Below are 17,515 nucleotides of genomic sequence, written 5' to 3' on the forward strand. Positions count from 1 at the left end.
ACACAGGCCCCTTGAAGAGGGAGCATTACCAGACCAAGCTTATTCCTGCTAATCAGACTACTGTTAAAACAAGGTGTGCTGTTAGTCTTGGTAGTGGCTGACTCATCATGTTCCCTCCATCTCCCTCAGTTCCAGCTATTAGGAGGCCCTTTTGATTTTTTCCTCATCATATACTGCATTCCATTTTCCCTCTTTTGTTTTTTTTTCTCTTCCATTTTTTGTAGTTATTTTAGCCAAGAGGAAAATGCAAGTTGATATTAATAGAATCAAAGGGGCAGTCTTCTTTGTACTAATATAGTTCTCACTGAACTACATACCATCTGAGGTTTAGAGATCTTTTTGTCATTTTGTTGCAATCTTTACCACTCAGTACAAATCAAAATAGGTCAATATGACATGCTGGTCTATTTGCTTGAGATGTCAACATTAATTTTTTGAGGTATATTTTGCCTTAATAGAGTTGCCTATGCTTATTCGTACTGTATCTTAGAAGTTTCACTATGGTAGTATAGAACATATTACTTGAGTTCTCTGTACACTGAAACACACTGTTTAAGCTACAACATTGCCAATCACAGAATAGCTAATAAAATAGGAATGAGCAAGCATATTTCAGAGTTGATATAAAATAATTTAACTCATAAATTAAAACAGAATGTAGTAACCAAAAATATACTACTTTTAAGTTTAAAATTTATTTTCATACATATTAAGTGATGCTAGTTAATGTCATCTCAACAAATAAAAGACCCAATAGCAAAGTTATTATTCTCATCTGAAAAAATAACAGTAGATGCAAAAAGTTTGAGTAAAGCACAAGTGTGCAGAGAGGTGAAAATAGCAGATATGGGACAAGCAGGTTTTCTGAAGTCAATTCCATATTCTTTCTACCACATGCCACTACTTCCCCCATTTGGATACAAACTATAAAATTATAATGATGCATATTCATATAAACACACAGTGATGCATAAACAAAACACCAGCTATATCGAGGAACTAATTTTCATGTGTTCAGCAGTTTCATATATTCATTAGAGATAAATGTTAACTCTAAGGAATGGCAGAAAAGACTTTTCCTGGTCTCGTAGCTGGAAAAGTTCATTAATACTGAGATTTTTTAACACCTCACATTTCATTTACCAAGCAGTGATTTATCTGCGTTCTATACCCGATACATAAAGCATGCTAAACGCTACTGGGTTTAAAATTTACATAAGGTTACATACATTAAAATGTTTTAAAATGTAATTTAATTGTTGCTACAAATGTAATTAATTAGTTCACTAATTAGTTTATACTTTCCTTCCTTTCTACAATTTTTTATTAAGTCCTTCCTTGAATTGACAATTTTAGCTTTCCTTCTAATTAACTTTGACATCTTTTCCTTACTCAAAACAATGCATTCCTCAAATATCTATGCAGATATATGTGTAACAGGGAATAAGTAGGAAGATAAAAAGATCTGAGCTTTTCAGTCTATCTCTGACGGTGGCATCCTTGAGATCATGCTAACTTCAGCCCAGCTGTGTCCCTGAGGTACACACTTCTAGGTAACAGGAACAGCAAGGTCATGTGACACCTACAATACTCTAGTCCCACCCATCACTGAACTCCCCATTCACAGGGAGCCCCAATACCACTGGTCTCAGCAGGTACAACAAAGGGAAACTTTCTGATCCTTTTGTCGTTTTTAATTTACATATTTTTTCTCTGTTGGGGTAAAGCTTCAGACCTATTTGATTATTACTCATTTTCACTTCTAAATATCATATTGTGATCAAGGATTGGCATTTCTTAGATGCTCCATCTTTGCCTTCTTTGGCTGACTTTCAAGAGCAGATCATATATCATATACAGTCTCGGATAAATTTCTTCTGCTACTTCAAATAAACTGCCAGCAAATGGCTACTTTGGTCCTTAACTTTACCAATAACATCTGAGCAGAAAATTGCTTGCTGAAAGGAAAACGCACTTGGACATTGCTTTTCAGTTGCATTAACATCGTTTAAACTCTTAAAATTTTTTCTTACCAGCATCTTCTTGCCAACAAACAACTATAAATCTAAATGCCTTTTCCCTCCAGTTTCTCTCTTTTTTTTTTTCTTTTATGGCAGTCCAATACCTTTTTATGGGTTTTTCTTTCTTTTTCTTTTTCTTTTTTTTTTAAAGATTTGTTTATTTGAGAGAGTGAGAGCTTGAACATACAAGGGCGGAGAGGAGCAGAGGGAGAGAGAGAAATCTTTTTTTTTTTTTAAAGATTTTATTTTATTTATTTGACAGAGAGAGAGATCACAAGTAGGCAGAGAGACAGGCAGAGAGAGAGGAGGAAGCAGGCTCCCTGCGGAGCAGAGAGCCCAACGCGGGGCTTGATCCCAGGACCCTGAGATCATGACCTGAGCCAAAGGCAGCGGCTTAATCCACTGAGCCACCCAGGCGCCCCTTCTTTCTTTTTCAAGACTTTCCCAAATTCTTCAGAAGAATGGTCAAATTGTTCAAATTGTCTGTTAGCATTGTTTTAGAAATCAAGATAAAGGAATCAGAAGGACCAAGACTCCAAACCTTTGTTAAGCAATCTTTTTCATCTACTTAAATTAGAAATCTCTTTGAACATTCATACAAATGTATTATTTATGTATAGAAAATATACTAGGGAACATAGAAAATATGCAGTAATAAAACTGTCCATCACTTTAGAATCAAATTAATAACACAGAATTTCTGAAACTCAAATAATGCTTTGATTTCTAGCTTCAACATGTCTGTCATTGAAACAAAATCTGTTGAGATTCAGAATACAAAATTCTAGATCTATATTGTAATGATAGATCTATATTGTACGACATACTATATTTGACTAGACAAGACTAATGCCTTCAGAATCAAACTCTTAAAAGAGAGCAAAGGGACTATAAATTCAGAATAAAAGCAAAGGTGGGTGACAATAAGTCAGATATTATAATGATATATTATTGAATGAAAACTTTTCACGGCTTCTTTCTAAATTCCTAAAAGTTTTAGACCTGAGAGAAATTTCAGGAAAAGGAATATTATTGTTTAGTTAAATCAGGAAGAGGCTTATATTTTCTTTCCTTTGCATATGAAGATATTTTTCAACATATCTTTTTCTTTATTCAAAATATAAAGTTCATAAAAAGTGGCTATGAATCCATCCTCTTTTCTTGAGTTTAGAATTTTCTGTACCTAAAAACAACAAAGTAGGAGTACTGTTTTAACAAGGTTTTCTCCTGGTTTGGTACCTGTATTTTGAGAGGAAGGGACAGGTACCTTCTGGAGTCAAAGCAAGGCCACATTGCCACAGTCCCTTGATTAAAGATGAAGAATGAGTAAGTAAGTCAAACTGGGTATGAGCCCTGGATAATTGGATTTGGGGTCAAATACCCAGCTTCAAATCCTAACATCCTTAGTTATTGGTATTGGAAATGTTACTTACTCTTCTGAACTGATTCAGATTAAAGAGAGATAGTATGGACAGAACGTTATGACAAATAAAATAATGATATAAAATATTTTAACCTATATTTTTATTTTTGAATTTTGAATTTTTTAATTCAAGTGTAGCGTACGAAGACCAGAAATCAGGTAGCAAATTCACCTACCATATTTCTCCTGGTATGTTAGTTTCTTTCACTTTACTGAATATGGAAAAGCAGATGATCAGAAGAAGACTTAAGGCAGTAGGCACTCTGTTGTGGCTAACGCCACTGTAATCTCCCATCTCAGCTTTACCACACACTGTCTAAATTTAGACAAATAATATATTACCAAAGCTTTAGTTTCTCCATTTGTAAGATAAGCATAATAATAGCCTCTGCATCCTGGTGGTTAACAGATGAAGGATGACCATTTTTTATCCAACACGTACTTGAGATTGCAAAGGAAGAGCATCCTGTTGGGTTCCAAAAGAAGACGATGATGCCTGGCATCAAGGACCCTATATTTTCACATGGAAACAGCAGATCTACCCATAAATCAAGGTTTGTAAGAGGCAGTGGAGACGGCTAAGTGGAAGACGGGAGATGGAAGGTGCCAAATGGGTGCCCAAAGGGGGTTTCTAATAATAGGAGAACACAGAAATGGGTCACCTTGAGGAGAGAAGAGACTACTAGAGTCATAGATTCTCCTTTCTTGTGTCCTTAACCTGAAGGTCTCAATCTGGAAGCCCTTGGGCCAATTCTAACTCCGAGATTTGGGTGCCCCCCCCCATACTATTTTAGTCATTTCACGTAAACATTCTGATTTGTGGCTTCTATTGAAAAATAGGAAGATTTGGCATCTCAGGGCACCTGGGTGGCTCCGTCAGTAAGTGCCTGACTCTGGATTTCAGCTCAGTTCATGATCTCAGAGTCCTGAGATGGAGCCTTGCAGTTGGGCTGTACGTTCAGCAGGGAGCCTGCTTCTCTCCTTTTCCCTCTTGCCCCACCCCCACCCCCACCCCCCTGCTGCTTAATATCTCTCTCTCTCCCTCTCTTTGACAGAAATAAATCTTTAAAAAAAAGATTTGACATCTGTCTTTCGACATGGGGACATCATCTGTCGTGGCATGATTACGACATTTTTAGACATTCATTTTGCACAGTGCTGTTTTACACACAGACTTTATTATTAAATGCTGCTCAGACCCCACTGAAGATCTTTCATTACAAAACACGTCCACACAACTGCAAGACATTAGAATGATACTCTGATAACAAAATATGTGAGAAATACCTGACCAAGGAAAAACATATGAGACTTCTCCAGAATCAACATTTTTTTAGAACTCCCCAGAGGAAGCCTACTGCATTTCCTTTCAGTAAAGCCAGGCAGTGACAGTGCTCTCTGGGTCACCAAACTGTGGGACTCAAAGTCTTCTCTGGGTCAACATGGACGGAATAAAGATCAGGTTGGGAGGACTGGAAAGGCGCTGCCTTCAGCCTTTGGGGCAAAGAGGAGGAATGAAGGGAGAGGCAGGCTGAGCGTTCCTTCACCTGTGCTGCCTCGCCTAAGCGGTGCCCATCCCTCTGGGGAGTGCCAGATGAAGGGGGATATATGAGAGGAATAATCTGAAGAATTTGGTTAACTTTCTCAGTTTTATTTATATGTTGTGCTTTATACGGCCTAGAGATTTCAGTGTTTACTCAAATTCCAGAGTATGGTAATTTCTCTAATGAAGAAAGGCTTAGCACAGGTAATTCCCCCATCATATTTCTGGGAGAGAGAAAGAGAAGGGTAAGAACCACACCTTAGTTTTATTTTAGGAAATATTCTTTTTTTAGAATGTAAGTAAGGCTTGTGGCAATGTCAAAAGCACATTATAAAAGGGGAAAATATACAGAATGGACTACTATATCTGTGTGTAACACAACCAAAAAAAAAAAATTCAAATCATAATTCTTGTCACTCCCATAATTATCTCACTTTTACCAGAGATGATAAAGTTCATTCATTTCTGTGAAACTTCAGAAGTGATACAATAAAGCAATGCTTAGACAAAGGTTACAATATACTGTGGTCTGCTTTCATAGCAGAAAGCTAAGTTTAGTCCATATATTTTTTTTTTCATTTATAGCCCCAAAAATGGCCTTTTAAATATATTATGCCATAGAGAGGTTTGTTTCATAATTTTTACATATTTCAAAAAAGCATATAAATCTGCCTCTCCAACGTATATGATAGGCTTTTTCTCATTTGTCCCTTGTATTGGTAAGAATACTGTGCATATCCTGCTTTTCCAGAGCTTTCTTTAGCTTTAGTTCCTCTGCTTTTATTAGAACTTGTTTATGTTCTGCTTTCAGTAGCAATGCAAAGCCACTGATAACACTTCCTATCATTTCAAGGAGTTCCACACCATGGAAATATCCTGTTTCATATATAAAGCTGAGGAAAATATTGTTTGTTTTCTGATGAATGTTTTTTTTTTTAAGATTTTATGTATTTATTTGATAGACAGAGATCACAAGTAGGCAGAGAGGCAGGCAGAGAGAGAGGAAGAAGCAGGCTCCCTGCTGAGGAAGGAGCCTGATGCAGAGGGGCTGGATCCCAGGACCCTGGAATCATGACCTGAGCCAAAGGCAGAGGCTATAATCCACTATAGCCACCCCCCAATGAATATTCTTAATCCAAAAAGTTTCCCATATATCTGATGCAGAACATCCTTTAGTGCTGTTTTGGACCACTATCCCCCACCTGCCCACCCTAACACACAGAAGGAACCTGACGGGAGCTGGCGTCGCTGAAGAACAGGAAGGGAGTTGAATGGAGCAGGTGGAAGCTTGTGCTGCTCCCCTAATCTCAAGTATCACAATGTGTTGCTCCAGACACATCCACAATCCTGCAGAAAAATCCAAAAGCTCATTCAAAATGATCTGGGAAGGAAGGAGTAAATTTTACAAGGTTCATAATTTTCTAAGAGCTCGCGGTGGAGGGGCAATGCTTTTGTTTTAACGTAAGCTCACTTATGAGGACTTCATTAATTTTCACTCTGTAAAATTATCTGGAAAAAAGTATTTTCAGACTCTTGCAGGAGCTCAAGTAATTATCATAAAAGACAATCTGGCATCTCCTCTTTAATGCGTTTGCCAACTGCCATGCTCTAGATCTTCATTCTCACCTACTACCAAAACAGCCTCTTGCCTCTTTCCATGTTCTCCTCACTCAATCTGTCCTATACACCAGTGCCAGAGCTCCATCCTCAAACAGATCAAAGTAAGACAGAAGCCAGGTGGGCCATTTTATTTCTCTGTATTTTGCCTGTTTTTGGAGACAGCAGGAGAGAGTTTAATATGGACTTGCATAGATCTTTGTTTCTGAATCCTTTAAATCAAGATGTTATAAATGATTTCAGGATAGGAGTTCCAAAATAAAAGTTCAAATGTCACATTTTATATATTGTATTGCTTTTGTTGCCAATTTCCTTTCAGTTCAGAGCAACGGTGTTCAAACCTGTCTGCATGATCATCACCAGGGGAGCTCTACAAAAACACAATGTGTGGGTTCTATCCTAGACAGATCAAGTCTTTTAGGGACTGAGGTCCTAAAAATTATTTTCCTAAAATGATACCATGGCTATTCCAACGTGAAGAGAAGCTGAAAACCACTGGTTTAGGATTCTATTATTGTATTTGGGAGAAAATATTTTATTTACTTTAAAATGTGTTGTCAAAACAAGATAGAGTCAGGGATATGCCTTAGAGGAGAAAGGGAGAGAGAGGCTTGGGATGGCCAATCAGCTCAGAAAGTTATAAAGTAACCATTGCTTTCTGTCTTCCAAAAACAATCTTTTTTCCTACTCTTAGCTACTTATCTCTTACTCTTAACTACTTCCTAATTTTGACAGCAGGAAGAACGATGACTTAGCTCATTGTGAAATTTAGAAATGGTTTGCTGTATCCATGTAGCCTCAGCTCTTTGGGGCTCTTTCTTTCAGAGATACTTGTCTCGAAACTGAGTGGCTTCTCTTCTTACTCTGGAGTCAATACAGTAAGAATATCTGACTTGAGGCCCAAGACAGGATCCGAGATTACCAAACAAGTCCCAGGGCCTCGGCAATGCCCATCAAGATAGGGCATGAGTCTTTCTGGAAACTTCCTTGAAGCTAGGTAGAGACTATGCATAGTTAGCTCTCCCCTCTGCATCAGAGAATGTGGCATGGGGGTGGAGGAGACAATTAGAAAAGCCTTAGGTTATTCTCTAGTTCAGTGCTAATGATTTTTAACTCTGAGTCCTGTGTAGGATTCATTATTAATAAATAAAGGGTTCTAATGACTTTTGAAATCCCAGTAGAAATATTCTCTCAGGGAAAGGAATTGGAAGGAGGGACGGAAAGAAGGAAGAAAGGGAAGAAGGAAAGGAGAGAGAAAGAGAGGGAGTGAGGAAAGGAAGAAGGGAAGGAGCAAAATGAGCTCTTGGGCTGTGGGGTCCCTGTCTTTATCATTCCCCTCCTCCATATGATTCAATAATCTTTACAGAACTTTACACAACTGAGTTGTGAGTAAATCTGAAACATATGGCTTAAATTATCATCAAAACCTTCAACCACTTTAACAATTAAGTGTGGAAGGATCTATCACAATGCCTTTATTAGTCTTTCCATAAAGTTTAAACATAAGGCATTTTTAAAAAATCAGATGAGTTCCCTATCTATAAATGGATTCTCTTTTCCAAAAGAAGTTCCTATGTAAAAACAAACTTAACTATTACAAACTTTTATCAAAGGTCTCCAAAGCTTTTAACCAGGACCTAGGTTAAAATTTGGAAAAATCAACCTTTCTTCTGAATCTATAGTCCAAGTGAAGTTGGTGCCATGATAGATTTTTTCTTGATTTGTTAAGCAGTTATTCCTCAAAAATGTATATAATTAAAAATAAACTCTTGTAAATAATCCTAAAATTTGTATGGAATCAGAAGAGACCCCGAATTTCTAAGGAAATGTTGAAAAACAAAAACAAAACTGGTGGCATCACGTTACCCGATTTCAAGCTTTACTACAAAGCTGTGATCACCAAGACAGCATGGTACTGGCATAAAAACAGACACATTGACCAGTGGAACAGAGTGGAGAGCCCAGATATGGACCCTCAACTCTATGGTCAAATAATCTTTGACAAAACGGGAAAAAATATACAATGGAAAAAAGACAGTCTCTTCAATAAATGGTGCTGGGAAAACTGGACAGCGATATGTAGAAGAATGAAACTCGACCATTCTCTTACACCGTACACAAAGATAAACTCAAAATGGATAAAAGACCTCAACGTGAGACAGGAATCCATCAGAATACTAGAGGAGAACATAGGCAGTAACCTCTTCGATATCAGCCACAGCAACTTCTTTCAAGATATGTCTCCAAAGGCAAAGGAAACAAAAGCGAAAATGAACTTTTGGGATTTCATCAAGATCAAAATCTTCTGCACAGCAAAGGAAACAGTACACAAAACAAAGAGGCAACCCACGGAATGGGAGAAGATATTTGCAAATGACAGTACAGACAAAAGGTTGATATCTAGGATCTATAAAGAACTCCTCAAACTCAACACATGCAAAACAGATAATCACATCAAAAAATGGGCAGAAGATATGAACAGACACTTCTCCAATGAAGACATACAAATGGCTATCAGACGCATGAAAAAAATGTTCATCATCACTAGCCATCAGGGAGATTCAAATTAAAACTACATTGAGATACCACCTGACACCAGTTAGAATGGACAAAATTAGCAAGACAGGAAACAACGTGTGTTGGAGAGGATGTGGAGAAAGGGGAACACTATTTCACTGTTGGTGGGAATGCAAGTTGGTGCAGCCACTTTGGAGAACAGTGTGGAGATTTCTCAAGAAATTAAGAATAGAGTTTCCCTATGACCCTGCAATTGCACTGCTGGGTATTTACCCCAAAGATACAGATGTAGTGAAAAGAAGAGCCATCTGTACCCCAATGTTTATAGCAGCAATGGCCACGGTCGCCAAACTGTGGAAAAAACCAAGATGCCCTTCAATGGAGGAATGGATAAGGAAGATGTGGTACATATACACAATGGAGTATTATGCCTCCATCAGAAAGGATGAATACCCAACTTTTGTAGCAACATGGACGGGACTGGAAGAGATTATGCTGAGCAAAATAAGTCAAGCAGAGAGAACCAAGTATCATATGGTCTCACTTATTTGTGGAGCATAACAAAGAACACGGTGGACATGGGGAGATGGAGAGGAAAGGGAGTTGAGGGAAACTGGAAGGGGAGATGAACCATGAGAGACTATGGACTCTGAAAAACAACCTGAGGGTTTTGAAGGGGTGGGGGGGGCCGGGGGGGAGGTTGAGGAACCAGGTGGTGGGTAATAGGGAGGGCACGTACTGCATGGAGCACTGGGGTGGTGCAAAAACAATGAATACTGTTACATTGAAAATAAACAAATAAAAAAACAAAAATAAAAAAATAAACTCTTGTAACAGTGAATATGGAGAACTGGTATGTGTGCACACCTACACACACACACACACACACATGCGTGCATACATCACTGTGGAGCTGAAATAGACAATACTTCAAATACTTTGCTAGGAACAATGTGTTTGGATCTGAAAATTAATAAAGGGAAATTGCACTAAAATAGAATAGGGAGGCTAGAAGGGGGAGCACAGTACCCCTCAACATGAATTATAGAAAGAACTGTCCACTACAGACCCCAATGGAAGAATCATCAGCAGGAAAGGATCAACTTCAGGCCCCAAAGGGGAAAGATACACATTGCATTTCCTACAAGAGACTACTCCTGCAACTAATCCAGTGAGTAATCCTCATGGACATGTGCTTTTCTCCACCAGACTTTTATTCAAACAACCGCTCCCAACTTCCTCCTTGTTTCCCAAAAAATAACATTCCTCTCCTTCGTTTGTTGGGCTGGGCTATGGTTTTGCCATAACTTGCATGTCCCAAAATACAATCTTCTGTTATTCCCAAATAAATCCATTTTTGCTTGGAAAAGAACTTTCACTTTTAAAGTTCACAAATCCATTTCCCGAGTTTAATAAGTATAAACTACCGTTCACTCTTTTCTGTAATTCTACCTGCCACTGACTTCATAGATGACCCTGGAAGAAGCATTTAACTTTCTTTCATCTCAGTTTTCCTTATATTTAAAAATAAGACTAACAAACATTTCTGGCATCACAGAGGAATTTCTATTGCATTTAAAAATAGTACTATCAATGAAAATGGTCTCTACACCAAAATTTCATTTGTGGTAAAATGAAAATGTAGAGAGGACTTACTATAATTCCCTATAAAATTAATTTTAGAATAATAATTGGTGAAAATAGTTGAAAAGACTCAGTATTATACAATTATACAATACCTTTATACGTATGCTTTACTTTCGATGGACAATTAAGCCCTTTTTTTTCTTTGTGAAATATGTTTCTCTAGATCCTCAACATTACATTGGGGTATACTATACATTATGCTTGCTTGAAATTTTTACTAGTCAGCATTCTATTTTGACATAATGGACTAAAGCACAGTTGAAATTTATTGTGCTCTTTGAGGCTATCTGGTTGTGTACTAGTTCCTTAAAATTAGTCATATCCTTCAAAATTTCACATACAAACATTAATGCAGAACCTGATTTATGATAATCATAATAAGGTGAAGCCTATGGTCTCACAGGTTTACATTTACAGATTAAAATTACAAGAGAATTATCCCTCAGTCAAGGTATTTGGACCTATTACTTGGTGAATTACTTATTGTTTTCTCAATTACACATGGCCATGTTATACATACACAATTGAAGCTAGTGTTTCTTAAATATTACTGTGTAATAAAAAAAATTAGAAAGCTCTAAAACTGCAGATTTGTGAATACCAACTCTCTGAAATTTTACTTAACATGCTTGGAGTGGGCCCTAGCAATATGCGTTTCAGCAATTATCCTTTGGTTTTTATTTTTTTAATTATTTTTTGTTTTTTTTTAAGATTTTATTTACTTATTTGACAGAGAGAGACACAGAGAGAGAGAGTGGGAACACAACCAAGGGGAATGGGAGAGGGAGAAGCAGTCTCCCAGCAGAAGAGAGAGCCCGATGTGGGGCTCGATCCCAAGACCCCGGGATCATGACCTGAGCCAAAGGCAGACGCTTAACGAATGAGTCACCCAGGCACCCCCATCTTTAGTTTTTTTTTTTTTAATTTTTTCAGTGTTCTAAGATTCATTGTTTATGCACCACACCCAGTGCTCCATGTAATACCTGCCCTCCTCAACACCCACCACCAGGCTCACCCAATCCCCTACTCCCTCCCCTCCAAAACCCTCAGTTTGTTCCTCAGAGTCCACAGTCTCTAGTGCTTTGTCTCCTCCCCCTCCGATTTCCCCCTACTCACTTCTCCTCTACTTCTCCCAATGTCCTGTGTGTTATTCCTTAGATTTTTAAAGCAATTATATCATGTATCACAACCTGATAAATATTGCTCTAAACTACACTCAAAATTACCAGTGAAAATTATTGGCCTGAGAAAAAAATTTCCATTAACATAACTTAAATGCCAATGATTAATTAGAAAATCAGTTATATTATCAAATAGTGATGTGCTTATGTAAAATCCTCTTTCTCATTCATCTTTAATTGTGACCATCTGATCTTTCAGTTCCTCATGTATTCACACCTGAAACTGAACTCCATCTCCTAGTTGTGTTTAGAATATTCCTCTATAAATGACCTTTCATTAGGGTAACCCACAATTCTGGGGTTTCATATCGACTTGTCAAATCCCTCAAACTTCTCAATGCTGCCACGTTCATTTACTTAGGTGAAGGATTCTATCCTGTGATTTCCTTACTACTGGTTCCTGGAATAATTCTCATAGGTGTTCCTTTCATTAAAAATCAATAAGGTCTCTGAGAAACAAAGTGAGGGTTTTGGACAGGAAGGGGGTGGGGGGTTGGGAGGGCCTGGTGGTGGGTATTAAGGAGGGCACGTATTGCATGGAGCACTACGTGTGGTGCATAAATGATGAATCTTGGAACACTGAAAAAATAAAATAAAATTTAAAAAAAAAAAGGATAATCTCCCAACTGGTCTAATTAAAAAAAAAAAAAAGTCAATAGGGTCATCAGTCTAGCATGAGCAGACTTGGATTCCCAAAATTTGCTATGATTCCTCCAGGTGTAAGGTTGTCTTCATTCAGCTAAATTCGGGGATTTTGTTAATAGTACTTTCTTTTTCATCTCAAAACACTGGGAAAATGGAAACTCTTTTTCTAGAAATCCAACTCCCAGCTATTAAATATCCATCTGGTCAGTCTGGTAAACCTTTTACCCTTTTGTTGCTTTTTCTGCAAATGAAGGCCTATATTTTTCTACTCTGATCATAAAGAAGTGAAATGCATTCTCAAATCTTACTCACACCAGTTTCCCCGCTCAAAAGAAAGTTAGAGAATAACACTGCAGTAAACTTTAAAAGATCCAAACACATTTTATAAATATTCCATTAAGCATATTTTTAGAATTTTTATAAATACTAGATTATGGCTGAACATCCTTTTCTCTGTGAAACACTCATTTTTAGATATTTAAAATTGTTTTATAGCATTAAGAATAATGGAGAACTTTATTATTGAGACCTCTGAATGTTCTATACTATGTGGCTCTGGCACTGGGAATATGAATGAAAAGAATAACTTAACTTCTTTATAATAAGGGAGATACACAGCACCTTTGTATGACTGCAAATCTAATCTGGTTCAGTTGTGAAAGTGAGGTCAGTTTGCCATTGGCTTCAATGGAAAATAAGACTGATGATTTCTTTTTTTTTTCTTTTAATATTTTATTTATTTATTTGACAGAGAGAGAGGTCACAAGTAGGCAGAGAGGCAGGCAGAGAGAGAGGGAGAAACAGGCTCCCCACTGAGCAGAGAGCCCGCTGCGGGGCTCAAACCCAGGACCCTGAGATCGTGACCTGAGCCGAAGGCAGAGGCTTAAACCACTGAGCCACCCAGGTGCCCCAAGACTGATGATTTCAAATGTAGGCTTCATTTTCAACAAGAAGTATAAATTTGTTCAAGAATTTTAAGTCTAGACTCATGGTCAGATTATTCATTATTAATCAAGGTTATAATAGCCTCTTTCTATTTACAACTCTTTTACATTGTGGCTTGGACAGCTGTTCCAAAACATAAGTTAAATAAAATTGTGACTATTCATAAAACATTCTTCAGGTTAAATCTCTGACTTACATGAGGCTACTTATCGTCTACATTAATTCTGGAGCAATGTGTTCATTTACAGAAAAGGAAAGAAACAGATTAAAAACTGCTAAATTGGGGCGCCTGGGTGGCTCAGTGGGTTGGAGCCTCTGCCTTCGGCTCAGGTCATGGTCCCAGGGTCCTGGGATCGAGCCCCGCATCGGGCTCTCTGCTTGGCGGGGAGCCTGCTTCCTCCTCTCTCTCTGCCTGCCTCTCTGCCTGGTTGTGATTTCTCTCTGTCAAAGAAATAAAAAAAAAAAAAAACAAAAAAAAAAACAAAAAAAAAAAACCCTGCTAAATTACAAAAAGATGTCATAAACAACCAAACATAAATATATTGGAAGACAATTAGAATAGCAAAACAGTTCTCACAATAGAAAATGGTATTTTGGGGGCACCTGGGTGGCTCAGTGGGTTAAAGCCTGTCTTCTGCTCAGGTCCTGATCCTGGGGTCCTGGGATTGAGCCCTGCATCTGGCTCTTTGCTCAGCAGGGAGCCTGCTTCCTCCTCTCTCTGCCTGCCTCTCTGCCTACTTGTGATTTCTTGCTGTCAATAAATAAAATCTTAAAAAAAAAAAAAAAGAAAATGGCATTTTGTACAAAAGGAAGAAGGGTAACTATGGCTTTGCAAAATTCCCTTTTATAAGAAAAGTGGTAAAATCAGAAACCTCTATCTGAAAGTTGCTTTCATTTATTGAATGAAAGAAGTATTAAAGTGTTTCAAATCATATACAGAAAAAATAACTGAGAATTTTAAAAACCCATGTGTAATGGGAAAAAATTGAGTTACCTTAACTGAATCCAGCCAAATGAAACTAAATTCTTAACTCCTATTGGAAAAATGTTGGTGTATAAACCTTTTTTTTCCTGTTTTATGAATCTTGAAAATCATACTCAAAATCGATACTAAAATGTATGATGATGATCACTGTTTCATATTTACTTTTTACGCATGAAGTGGTTCAGTCCTACTGAGTCTAAAGATGACTGAATGATTTTAAATATGAAATTTGGTATTTTTAAAAGCAGCAGTTGGGGCGCCTGGGTGGCTCAGGTGGGTTAAAGCCTCTGCCTTCAGCTCAGGTCATGATCCCCGGGTCCTGTGATCAAGCCCTGCATTGGGCTCTCTGCTCAGCAGGGAGCCTGCTTCCCTTCCTCTCTCTCTGGCTGCCTCTCTGCCTGCTTGTGATCTCTGTCAAATAAATAAATAAAATCTTCATGAAAAAAAAAGTACCAATCAACTTCATAATAGTGAAATACAAGACATTTGTAATTATATGATGAATCAAAGCACAAAAAACTAGCTTCAATAGGAAAAGGTGGAGTACATTAAAAATAATTTGGAAAAAAATAGCTAAATAATATTCAAAGTGACTTTTAACATGCATATTCTCCCTCTGCATAGCCATAGCCCAATTCTCTTGTTGACAGGGATCTGCTCCTGAGATCTGGAACCTGAACTGCTCTCAGGACATGGATGGTAGCCCCCTCCCCCACCATCAGTACCTTCTCAGTACCATGATAGAAAGTCACGTCATTGAGAACTGATTCTGTGCCTGTCACAGGAGGAATCATTCTTTATGCCGTGGTCAAAAAATGGAAGATACCCACTATTACAGATATTACCTCTGTCTTACAACTTCAGAAACTAAGGACATAAGAGGTGAAGTATGTTGTCTGAAATCAGAAGCTCGCTGCGCGAACAACCAAATCTTGAACCAGACTGAGAGACCAAACCACAGCAGCATTCCATGAAAGCAATGTATTATTAACACCGACTTTTCTTATTACTATTCTTTTGCATTTACAAAACGCTCTCATGTACAAGTTTGTGAGTTAGCCATTATTTCACTGAAACAATGAGCTTCAGAAGCTTAGGCAGCTTGCCAAGGGTTGTCTGACTGGCAAGTACGGCCACCTGACTGTGGATCCATGCTCCTTCACTACCTTCACCAGAGATTCACTGCTCAGATGCACAGGACCTCTCATTCCAGACTGTCCTTCACATTCTTGTGAAGCTAGCACAGGAGCAAGTGCTCAGCCTGAGATGTCACCCAGTGTAATCTCCCTAAACCCCTAGCTTACTACTCAATGTGTTGCTTTCATAACAGTAAAGAACACCACACTGTATAACAGAATAATAAAAGGTACAGACACAGAATTTCTATGCGTATTACCTATTTTTGCTAAAGAAGGATATCACTACTTACCTAGAGAAGATAAAATCTTGAAGAAACATTTTTTTCTTTTCAGAATGCTTATTTATTACGCGTGTCTTTCTATGCTAAAATGAAATACTCTCCTTCTGACAGCAGTCCTTCTACAATAAGCACAATTATTCCTCTTTTTTGCCACTGACTTTGAAATACAGAGAGTCTATTTATATGAACACTCGCTGTATGATGCAAAATTTAAAACTGCATGCAAACACTAAATGAATACATATAAAACTATGTATTTGTTTAACAAAATTCCTTTTGTTAAAAAAGTTTGTATGCCAACCACATTTATTTGCTTTTTTAACTTATTCTCTTATTTATTTACATAGCAAATTTCTTCTCTCACTCCTGAAGAAATTTTTCTCTTTTTACTTGAATTTGCTCTCACGTGACTTCATATATGAGCAACATGAGAACTCAAACTATCTAGAGTGGCTCCAGCATTTTAATGGTGACTCATCAGTTTTTAAACTTTCTTTTTAAATTATCTATTCATTGTGCTTTCTTCTGATTTTATTGCTAAGTGTATGTCACTGAAAAAGTCAAGACCCTAAGTCTATTTGCTTCTAAGGTATTAGCTTCCTATAAAAAAAAAAAAAATCAATTTTCTGACACACATTGCCCCACTAAGTCCACCCAACCAGTCATCTCTACAGTTTTGCTCTCTCAAGAGGACATGACAAATATGTGACTGAATCAGCAAAACATATCAATAGCCTCAAAGGTTGTTGAATTACAGTACATTTCTGCATCCTACAAACAGATTTTTTTAACATATTTTTATATTACTCTCTCTTCCATCTGGTTCTCTGTACTTGTAATATAACATAGGCACACCACCCAAAAACAAAATGCTCTGAAAAAAACTGTTTTTGTGAAGTATGCCTCAAAATCATTTGATAGCAAAACCTAATTTGTTGAGATGCCATTTATCCCACCTAATTTTTTTTTCTTTTTTGCTATAGAAATTATGTATTTGATGATAGGGTTCTACATTAGGCACTTCTGCAGGTGATACATAATATATAGTAAATGCAAAAATCACCTTTCTGAAGTATAAAGTAGTGTGAATTATCAAATTCAGGAGCTTTACATAGAAACTTCTAGACCCTGTATAAGATTTTTAAGAAGTCTAGCAAAGATCTGAAATGTACAAGTAGATTTTCTTAGATTGATGAATATTTAAAATCTTTACACACTTTGCATTCTCAGAGTTACCTTCTGGTTAAAATAAGTTCAGGGATGCCTGGGTGGCTCAGATGGTTAATGTCTGCCTTCAGCTCAAGTCATGATTTTCGGGTCCTAGAATAGAGCTCCCTCTTGGGCTCCTGGCTCAGCAAAGAATCGGCTTCTCCCTCTTCCTCAGTCTCTCCCCTTGCCTGTGCTTTCTCTCTTTCTCTTTCTCTCTCTCACTCTGTCTCAGATTAATAAATAAAATCCTTAAAAAAAATAAAATCAGTTCAGCAAACAATACAAAGAGCTAAAGGTTATGATGGATATTGAACATACAAACGATTTCCACTTGATTCTTGCCTTTGATTGAACTCATGTTA

Source organism: Meles meles, chromosome 4, assembly GCF_922984935.1.
Source record: "Meles meles chromosome 4, mMelMel3.1 paternal haplotype, whole genome shotgun sequence".
NCBI classification, from domain to species: Eukaryota; Metazoa; Chordata; class Mammalia; order Carnivora; family Mustelidae; genus Meles; species Meles meles.